General features: G+C 42.9%; 1 protein-coding gene across 1 annotated transcript in view; it reads left to right on the top strand.

Annotated features, from left to right (window-relative positions):
* Positions 1-243: 243 nt before the first annotated feature.
* Positions 244-10,689, top strand: part of TPRG1 (tumor protein p63 regulated 1) — a 210,506-nt gene continuing 200,060 nt past the window's right edge. Inside the window, exon 1 of the mRNA XM_061413117.1 lies at positions 244-418. The gene's annotated coding sequence lies outside the window, so the exon portion shown is untranslated. The remainder of the gene's footprint in view (positions 419-10,689) is intronic.

Here is a 10,689-nt window from a genome sequence, read left to right as displayed (position 1 = left end):
GATTCACTTTGCTGTATAGCAGAAACTGATACAACATTGTACTCAAATAAAAATTTAAAAAATTTATCCTTTTAAATAGACAAAAACCCCAAAACAAACCTATCTCACTGAACCTTCCTGACAAACTTAGGAATAAACATTGCGTATAGTGTTATTTTAATGTATTTTACAGATTTGTTAAGTTGAGGCATAGAAACATTTGCACGTGTGCTCACTCAGTCGCTTCTAACTCTTTGCTCTCCAGACTCCTCTGTCCATGGGATTATCCCAGCAAGAATACTGGAATGGGTTGCCATTTCCTCCTCCAGGGGATTTTCCTGACCCAGCTATCAAACTCTCATCTCCTGATGGCTTCTGCATTGGCAGGCAGATTCTTTACCACTGAGCCACCTGGGAAGCCCATTGAGATACATAGCAGGTAGGTAGTTTTCCAAAGGACATAAAGTGATTTAATGAAACAGTCAGGACCTCGGCTACCTGATTTTCAGCCGAGGGCTGTCTCCACTCTCCCAGGCTGCATGGATACTAGGAAAGGTCAATAAAGTGAGTTTGCAAGGAACACACTGCTTCCATGATGTTTCTTGCATATCCTGTATTTCCATTGTTTCTCCCCAGTGAGGCCAGGATCAAAGAAATGGAGCCATTTTACAGGGTCATTACAGACTTTTACTAGTGAAAGACATTTCTTTTAAAACCAGTTCTGTTCATTGAAATGTGTGCCGATGTCAAACTCCTCTGCAGTCATTACTTCCATGACCAGCTGCAAGAGATTATGCTCTTGGACTTGATCATTAGGCAGAGACTGGACTGTCTATACTCGTCAGCAGGGCCCTCTGGCTATAATGTCATACTAGCTTGGGGCCAAAAGGGATCTTGGATCTTATCCAATCCAATGCCCTGTCCAGTGCTTGATCTTTTCCATAAAGGTTATAATGTTGTCCAGCATCTCTTGAACTTCAGAATCACCTCTGGAACCTAGACCTGACTTGTCAGCTATCTGCTAACATCTTCATGTGATTGCCCCATAGTCAGCTCACATTCAACAGGACTGAAACAAGGTCTGTGTTATTTTCCTCAAAAATTTCTCAAATTGTGCTACCATCTATTCAGTCCAACAAGCTAAAACCAGATCCTCTTAAATCCATTCCTCTTCTGCACTTGGTACATCTTAGATCTTTGTCCTCTGAAATCGCTCTCACATGCGTGCCTTTTTGTACGCACTGCCACAGTCCCTCTTCAGGCCTTCCACAGTATTTCTCTGGACTGGCTATGTAGCCTCCTAATTTATTTCTCAGAGCCTTTGATAGACAAATACACATTTTAAATTTCTAAATAGGAATACAGGATGCATATCCCATAATTATTTGCCATAGAATATTTTGTTACCCAGAGCATCTCCAGGAAGATACTAGATAGTCATCCCAGATGAACTGTAGCCCCCTATCATTGTCACATGTGTCCACCCCTCTTGGTCACTGAACTTGTTATTTCCTTTCCTTAGAGCACCCTTCTCCCTGACTGGCCATCTGGGGAAATCCTACGTATGTTTCACAGCCCAGTTCAAATATCTCCTATTCTCTGAAGTCTTCTTTGATCCCACATCCCAGCATAATGCCTGAACTCTCAGAGGACTGTGTACTTGAGTCTCTTATAATGTTGAAATTACATTCTAGTTGTGTGCGTTTGTGTATATCTGCCAATAAATTCTAAGCTCCTTAAGGGCTGGAGACTATATTTTATTTATTTCTCTGTCCCAAGTCTGGAGTGGTGATTCTGTTCTCTTTCACTTCCTTCAGTATTGACTGAGTATATTATGGTGGAGGCTTAGTGAACTTCATGCAGTACACAAGCTTGCAGTTCTATGACAGTATCTCCAGCCTCCTTACCTCCCCCACTGCTACCTGGTATAGACGACAACCCATGTGGGTTATGCTGGGACAGGGAAGCATTGAGAAGGGGCGATGTGATGAGTATATTACAGTACCAGATCTGTATGAAAGAGATCAGGGACAGCAGAGTCACTCCTAGAGAGTGGATATTAGGGAAGATTTTCGAAGCTTCAGTATCAACCCTCATATTTACTGAGCAATGCAGTTAGCAGTGACTGTCACCCAGCTGAGTTACCTTGGACACATCAGTTTCTTTGTTCCCCCGTCTATGAGATGAGAGATGGGACCAACTCAAATGTCAGCCGGGATTATCTGTTTGGACAAGTTCTGCCATAAGTCATTTTTCAGATTTGGTGGGGTTATAAATAAATATAAAACACAGTAAGCAATAATGTGCCTTTGAGAGAATTCTTCCCCAACTCTAGATTCCAATGACCTTGGCCAGCCAATAAAACCTATTTTGCTAGAACAAGTGAGCATAAGGTTCCCCTCTGACGTGTAATTCTTCTGCTTAGGAACATTACAGTCTTCTCTAACACAGCCTGCCTTTTCTTCATCTCTGTTAAGAGATTCAGAAATTACCTCTCTGCCTTGTCTCCTATTTGAATTGCATCCCTGGGCCACTCCAAGGATATTATGCATATTTGAAACACATTAACTAAAGTATCTGTCAATATCTTAAAATAGCTAAGTAGCTCTCAGTTTGAGGACAGTCCATGCACTCCCCATCTGTGCAATACTGACACTTACCTGTGTGTAGCACTATAGGATTTATAGTTTTTTTGTTTTTATTTTTAATGTGTATTACCTTATTTGGTCTCTGCAACAGCCAGTCACTGAACAATCTTTATGGAGGACCTACAACATACCAAGCACTGAATATGTTCAATTTTGAACAAAATGGATATGATCCCTGCTCTGATTGAGCTTACAGTCTAGAGGAACTACATTCATACTTTTATTCCTATTTTAGAGATCAAGAGACTAAGCTGAAGTGATTAGTCCCAGGTGCTAGAGCTGGGACTCAGCTGGGTTGCTCATTCTCAAACCAGGACCCTAATTTTGTCATCCTTTTGCCTCACTGCTGATGGAGAATTGCCTAGCACTCTTTAGGAGTTAACTAAAAATAAATAGCTATTGCCTATGTGGATGGCTGTGAGAGCGACATATATAAAAACCCAAAGTAACAAATAGAAGAAGGTAAGAAAATAAACCAGTCTCAGAAAACTCCGAAGTGGTAGGAGGGAAACAGATTCCAAACCAAAACAAGGAACAAGAGCAACAGTCACTGGAAAAACAAAAACAAGACAAGCTTGTTCCCTTAGAGCTGGAACTCAGCAGGGCGTCCTTAAGTGGTACAAAGCGGTGTTTGATGTGAGCATCTCACCCTGCTGTGAACAGAACTCTACATTTGTATCTTCCAAGCAGCCCTGATTGACAGGCTGCGCTGGCCATAACTGCCTATTGCTTTTTGAAGGATCATCGGTAGAGATCCCAGTGGGGCGGCAAGGTGAGGGGGGCAGGATGATCAGGGAGAGGGAGGAGGCCTCCATTCATAGGGGCATCCTTCATACCCACCACATGCTCTATGGACTTTTCTCAGGCCAGGATCCTCCTCCTTAAATCTCTTTAGGTATCAAGTACAGGCCTTGGAAGGTGGATGTGTAGAAAGGAAGATGTGATCTTTCTTTTCCTGAGTTGTAGGAGGAGAGCTCATTAAGTTAAGAGGTGCTTACATTTGCCTCTGTGCCCCTTCATCTTTAAGCTGAAGACACAGCTCCAGGGCACCTAATCCCACAGGTAGTGGAAGAAAGAAAATAGAAGTAAAAGAGGAAAGATGCATTCATCAAGAGTTTGATGAGACAGATTCTCTGCCTTAAGAGGAGGGAGATATATGTCAAGCATAATACCACTACAAGCCAACCAGTGTTAGTTACTCAATCATGTCCGAATCTTTTGTGACTCCACAGACTATAGCCCATCAGGCTCTTCTGTCCATGACATTCTCTAGGCAGGAATACTGAAGTGGGTAGCCATTCCCTTCTCCAGGGGATCTTCTTGCCCCAGGGACTGAACCCAGGTCTCCTGAATTGCAGGCAGATTCTTTATCATCTGAGACACTGGGGAAGCCCCGTAATCCAACAAGGGGCATATACAAATTTTGTGAAAATCCAAAGAAAGCAAGCAATTAACTCCATATGAGTGGGTTCTTCAGAGCTGAACCCTAGAAGTGAGAGCTTGCTCAGTAGAAAAGCATACAGGTGGGGTTGAGGGGCATGAGGGAAGCAGTGGAAAACATCGCGTATAAGCAAAGGCTTGGAGGCATGGAAGGGCATGGAGTGTTCAGGATGTATTTGATGAGATGTTCACTGTGTTTCTGGTAACAGCACATTTTGTATAGTGAGATAAAATAGATGACCACTTGGGTTTTAAGACAGGCTAGCTATTTTAACAACCAACCCATGAACCTCAGTGGATGAAGAGAGCAGATTTTCTCGCTCACTTCAGAGCCTAGACTAGATTGGCAGGGACTTATGCTCCAGGCAGTCATTCAGGGGCCCAATTCACTTCCATCTGTCCTTCTGCAGGTTCTTGAGTGTTTGCCACTCAGCTAGTGGATGGAGAAAGAGAATGAGGCAAGAAGATTAAAGGTAAGGCTAGGAAGCCATAGACTTCACTCCTGTTCATGTTCCTATGGCCAGAACCTAGCCCATGGCCACTCTTAGCTGCAACAGGGTTCTGGGAATTAGTGGCTCAGGGGAGAACATGTATTATTGAGCAGAATAGTCTCTACTGCAGCTTGGAACCTGGAAAACAGGAGGGTGAAGAGAATAAAGGCATCCTGCATCCTTGATGGAATTTGGTGAAAGCTTTCTAGTTTCCTGATGGGAAATGAATGTTATAAAAGAGTCAATGATAGGTTCTAGGTGAGAGGTGCAGGGTGTCTAGACTCTTCAAAGAAAGTAGATGAATGATTCTAACTGAAAAGTGCTCATGCCTAGACAAAAACTCTGCTCCAGCCATGAGACAATGGACAAGAAATCATTTCAGCTCGACTCTTAAAATGGGAACAAAAAGAAACCCAGCCAAGTAGGCAACTTATAGCCCCAACATTTATAGAGCAGCATGTGTTTACTGTATGCTCACATACAAGCTTCACCATATCCTTGGGAAGAGGACCTGTTGGAGTATTATCAGCCCCATTTTAGATGTGGGAAAACCTATACCCAGAGAGGTTAAATGACTTACCCGGGGTTGCACAGAAAGTAAGAGACAGACCTGCAACCCAGACTCATTTTGTGCTCTTCTATAATCCTGCAAATCCATCTCTGCATGGGGGAGATGCTGGCCACACTTTGGGAAGCTGACCCAGATCCAGTCCTGGATGTAAAGCCAGGATCCTGGGGAAACTCTCTTCTATCACCCGCCCTTCTGTCTGCTTAACTTTTGGAATCAGTGAACCAACTCCTCATTCAGAGAGCATGTACATGTTAGCTGTCAAACCGTATATGCAGCTCTGACAGCCCTAATATCACTGTTTGTATTATCAGACAATTACCAGCCGAGCTCGTATTCATAATTTGACTAACAACTCGCGACAATGATTATTTTTCCTTTCCTGGCAAAACAAATATAGCAGCATTTTCTTTTCAGCATCAGCGCTGATGCTCCTTGGCATTCTATCAGCTGAAGGATTTTTTTTTTTTTCAAAAAAAATGTTAGTCGTACTCCCCCACATCTCGCTAACTTTACAGTCCCCCATGGCATCTGTGTGCAGTGAACTGAGCTGTTGAGACTAAATGTAATTTGCAATCAAGCTTCTGTTAACATGGAAATGTACCGGCTGGTCTGCTGCAATATGGGTTCTCATTCTGTCTAGCATATGGTTGCATTAAATCCAGTCTCCAGAATGTCTCTTGTTACCACATTGTCAATCCGTGCAGAGCAGAGAACCCTAAAAAACCACTAAAGGAACATATTTTTGGAATTGGCTCTTCTATTGGATCTTGACAAGAGCTGTCCAAAGACATACTCGGTTACTTGAAATGAACTAGCCCTGTCAGATCTATGCACACGTACACACAGAGACACACAGGAAACTTGAAACCCGGTTAGATGCTCTGTACTCATAAGCATATGAATTACAATGGAGGACAATGGAAGGGAGAAAGCAAAGGACTCAGCTTCATTAGTTACATTAGAGACTGGTTTATTAATTTTTTTCTTGATATCTCAATATGCAAAAAAGTCACAGAGTATTAGGTTTGCAGGGGATTTTAGCAGTCTTTGGAGCATGGGCTTTGGAGTCAGATGAACCTGGGCTTGAATCCTGATTCCATTCCTGGTGTGGTAACCTAAGGCCCATGCTTAAGCTTTGTGTGCCTCAGTTTCTTCATCTGTGAAGTGGAGGGTAAAAGGAGTATCTCACAGCTTAGGATGCTGTGGAGGTTAAATATCTAAGCGTACACCTGATCCAATCAACGATGCTCATTAGTATTCATCACCTGTTCGATACCATCCCCATTGTTCATTCAGATACGTCATGTCTCTTACAGATTCAACCTCCATTGTTCTATTGTTCTGGTCTTGCATCCTTTCTGTGCAAAATGTCAGACCTTTCTAAGGCAGCCCATTCTCTTCTGCACAACTCTGTGAAACAGTTTTTCCTCATATTAAATAAAGACAAACCTCTCCCCACCTGGAGACTTTCCTCTGGGATACACAACCAAAGTTGAACTGAGCGATAAGAGGCTATCAGACACCCTGCAAACACTCTCTGCTCTCATTTAGCACCTCCCGTGCCTTCAGCGTCCTTGTCTGGTACAGCACTGAGTCCCTTCTTTTCTAGTCCGGCCCCTCTTCTCGAACTTGTTTAGGTGTGTCCGTCACACAGAGCACACTTTTTGGAGAGAGCGTGTTATAGGACCAGGTTGGATCCTACCTGACGATGAGTGATGTTTCACCAGACTTCAGGGAGCTTTACTAAAAAGCCTCCCCTTGGGAAATTCATAGACAGCAATTTTCAAAGAATCATGTGATGCTTTCAGTTCAGTGGGGAAGTGAAGCTTCATGCCTCCAGGTATCTGCATCATTTCACAGAGAAAATCATTACTTCAAGGAGGCTGATACCCTCATTGTGCAACTCTTCTGTAAATCAGAAATTTTTATAAGTTTTACTGGATGTGCTCCAGGCAGGAATCACTTGCACAGTGACTGAGACACCAGAGTACTGGAAGATAACATTCTTTCAATGTTCTAAGGTATTTTGGAGGATCAGGGTAACATGGAGAAATTCATTCATTCGCTTAAAAATTATTTGTGTGCCAGACACAGTGCTATGTACCAGGAGGTAGTGGTAAATAATCCATTCTTGCCACAAGGAAGCCGGCAAACACATTAAGCCACAATTTATTATTTATTACTCACTTAAAGGCTGCCATAAGTGTAATGAAGGAAGAAAACAGGATTCTAGCAGTAAATAAGACGAGACCCTGACTTAGATGCTGTGGGACATCAAGCAATGCTTCTCTGTGCTGAGTTTAAGTGGACACCTGAGCACTGAGTAGGAATAAGAATGGGAGAGATGGGAAAGCGCAAAGTCTGGTAGGCGGGAAGGAGTTTGGAGAGTTTAAGGAACTGTGAGCAACAGAGTGACAAGAAAGGGTGATCAGGAAGGGCTTCACAGACTAGGCAGCCCCACTAAGGATGGTTCTCTAAGGCCAGAGGCAAAAACAGGGCATTTCAGGCAAAGGGGGCAGCATGCACACACACACACACACACACACACACACACACACATACATACACACACACACACACACACACACACAGGTCTGAGAGGACACCATGTCTGAGAAGCTCAAGGCGGGGCTACATCTTAAATGGCTTCATAATCTATGTTGAGAGATTGATTATACCTGGAGAAACCATGGAGGCACTGAGGATGCTCTAAATTGTCTTTTAGTTTCTAAAAATTGTATCTACCTCCTTAACTTGTTAGAAAGCTTGTCTGAGGAGGGCAGAGGTATACCTTTTATGTCTCTATATACAGACTTAAATTGAAGAAAGTAGGGAAAACCACTAGACCATTCAGGTATGACCTAAATCAAATCCCTTATGATTATACAGTGGAAGTGAGAAATACATTTAAGGGACTAGATCTGATAGAGTACCTGAAGAACTATGGATGGAGAAGTTCATGACATTGTACAGGAGACAGGGATGAAGACCATCCCCATGGAAAAGAAATGCAAAAAAGCAAAATGGCTGTCTAAGGAGGCCTCACAAATAGCTGTGAAAAGAAGAGAAGTGAAAAGGAAAGGAGAAAAGGAAAGATATTCCCATCTGAATGCAGAGTTCCAAAGAATAGCAAGGAGAGATAAGAAAGCCTTCCTCAGCAATCAATGCAAAGAAATAGAGGAAAACAACAGAATGGGAAAGACTAGAGATCTCTTCTAGAAAATCAGAGATACTAAGGAAACATTTCATGCAAAGATGGGCTCGATAAAGGACAGAAATGGTATGGACCTAACAGAAGCAGAAGATATTAAGAAGAGATGGCAAGAATACACAGAAGAACTGTACAAACAAGATCTTCACGACCCAGATAATCACGATGGTGTGATCAGTCACCTAGAACCAGACATCCTGGAATGTGAAGTCAAGTGGGCCTTAGAAAGCATTACTACGAACAAAGCTAGTGGAGGTGATGGAATTCCAGTTGAGCTATTTCAAATTCTGAAAGATGACGTTGTGAAAGTGCTGCACTCAATATGCCAGCAAATTTGGAAAACTCAGCAGTGGCCACAGGACTGGAACAGGTCAGTTTTCATTCCAATTCCAAAGAAAGGCAATGCCAAAGAATGCTCAAACTACCACACAATTGCACTCATCTCACATGCTAGTAAAGTAATGCTCAAAATTCTCCAAGCCAGGCTTCAGCAATATGTGAACCGTGAACTTCCAGATGTTCAAGCTGGTTTTAGAAAAGGCAAAGGAGCCAGAGATCAAATTGCCAACATCCGCTGGATCATGGAAAAAGCAAGAGAGTTCCAGAAAAACATCTATTTCTGCTTTATTGACTATGCCAAAGCCTTTGACTGTGTGGATCACAATAAACTGTGGGAAATTCTTCAAGAGGTGGGAGTACCAGACCACCTGACCTGCCTCTTGAGAAATCTGTGTGCAGGTCAGGAAGCAACAGTTAGAACTGGACATGGAACAACAGACTGGTTCCAAATAGGAAAAGGAGTATGTCAAGGCTGTATATTGTCACCCTGCTTTTTTAACTTACATGCAGAGTACATCATGAGAAATGCTGGGCTGGAAGAAGCACAAGAGGGAATCAAGAGTGCTGGGAGAAATATCAATAACCTCAGATATGCAGATGACACCACCCTTATGGCAGAAAGTGAAGAGGAACTAAACAGCCTCTTGATGAAAGTGAAAGAGGAGAGTGAAAAAGTTGGCTTAAAGCTCAACATTCAGAAAACGAAGATCATGGCATCTGGTCCCACTTCACGGGAAATAGATGGGGAAACAGTGGGAAAAGTGTCAGACTTTATTTTTGGGGGCTCCAAAATCACTGCATATGGTGATTGCAGCCATGAAATTAAAAGATGCTTACTCCTTGGAAGGAAAGTTATGACCAACCTAGATATCATATTGAAAAGCAGAGATATTACTTTGCCAAAAAGGTCCGTCTAGTCAAGGCTATGGTTTTTCCAGTGGTCATGTATAGATGTGAGAGTTGGACTGTGAAGATAGCTAAGTGCTGAAGAATTGATGCTTTTGAACTGTGGTATTGGAGAAGACTCTTGAGAGTCCCTTGGACTGCAAGGAGATCCAACCAGTCCATCCTAAAGGAGACCAGTCCTGAGTGTTCATTGGAAGGACTGATGCTGAGGCTGAAACTCCAATACTTTGGCCACCTCATGCGAAGAGTTGACTCATTGGAAAAGACCCTGATGCTGGGAGGGATTGGGGGCAGGAGGAGAAGGGGACGACAGAGGATGAGATGGCTGGATGGCATCACCGACTCGATGGATGTGAGTCTGCGTGAACTCCAGGAGTTGGTGATGGACAGGGAGGCCTGGCGTGCTGCAATTCATGGGGTCGCATAGAGTCAGACACGACTGAACTGAACTGATACTACTCCACACCTCCAGGCTCAATGAATGTTGATTAAATTTAACTCCATCTCCTCTTTGTCAGTTTTTTCCTAGCCCTGATCTGTCATCTAGAGTAGCTTTCACTTTGCGATTCTCCTTGCCTCATCGTGATATGATGTTAAGATCCCTTGTCATGAGGTGTCTGCAGCTTCTGGAGACCTCAAAGGATCTGACTTCAGCCCCGCAGAGTGCTTGCAAGTTCTTTCTGCCTTCTGATGCAGAGCTTCCACCCAAAGGTGTGAAGGATGAGTCATTCCATGACGCAGGTTATTTTCAGCTGCCAGTTGGTCATTTCTTATTGAGATCACAGAAATCCAAGGCTTGTTAGACTGTTTAGCCCAGCACTCAGGCTCCGTGAAGAAACTCATTAGCTCCGTTTAATTAGGGAAACCAAACACTTCCAGACCGACTTCACTGTCAGCACACTTCCCACCACCTCATTAATATATTTAAAAAATTTTTGCACCTTTAATGTGGTAATGATTTCCTTAATTCTTTCAGCATCAAAACTCCATAGATTCAAGCTATTTAGCTAGACAACAAGTGGAACAATTACCCAAGTGGTACTCAGAATTTTTTGAACCAGTATCTTTTGGTATTACTAAATGGCAGATTTTTGGGCTCAGCTT

Source organism: Bos javanicus, chromosome 1 (genome assembly GCF_032452875.1).
Source record: "Bos javanicus breed banteng chromosome 1, ARS-OSU_banteng_1.0, whole genome shotgun sequence".
NCBI classification, from domain to species: Eukaryota; Metazoa; Chordata; class Mammalia; order Artiodactyla; family Bovidae; genus Bos; species Bos javanicus.
Note: the sequence above shows the minus strand (reverse complement) of the source record. Positions and strands in the feature narration are given on the sequence as shown.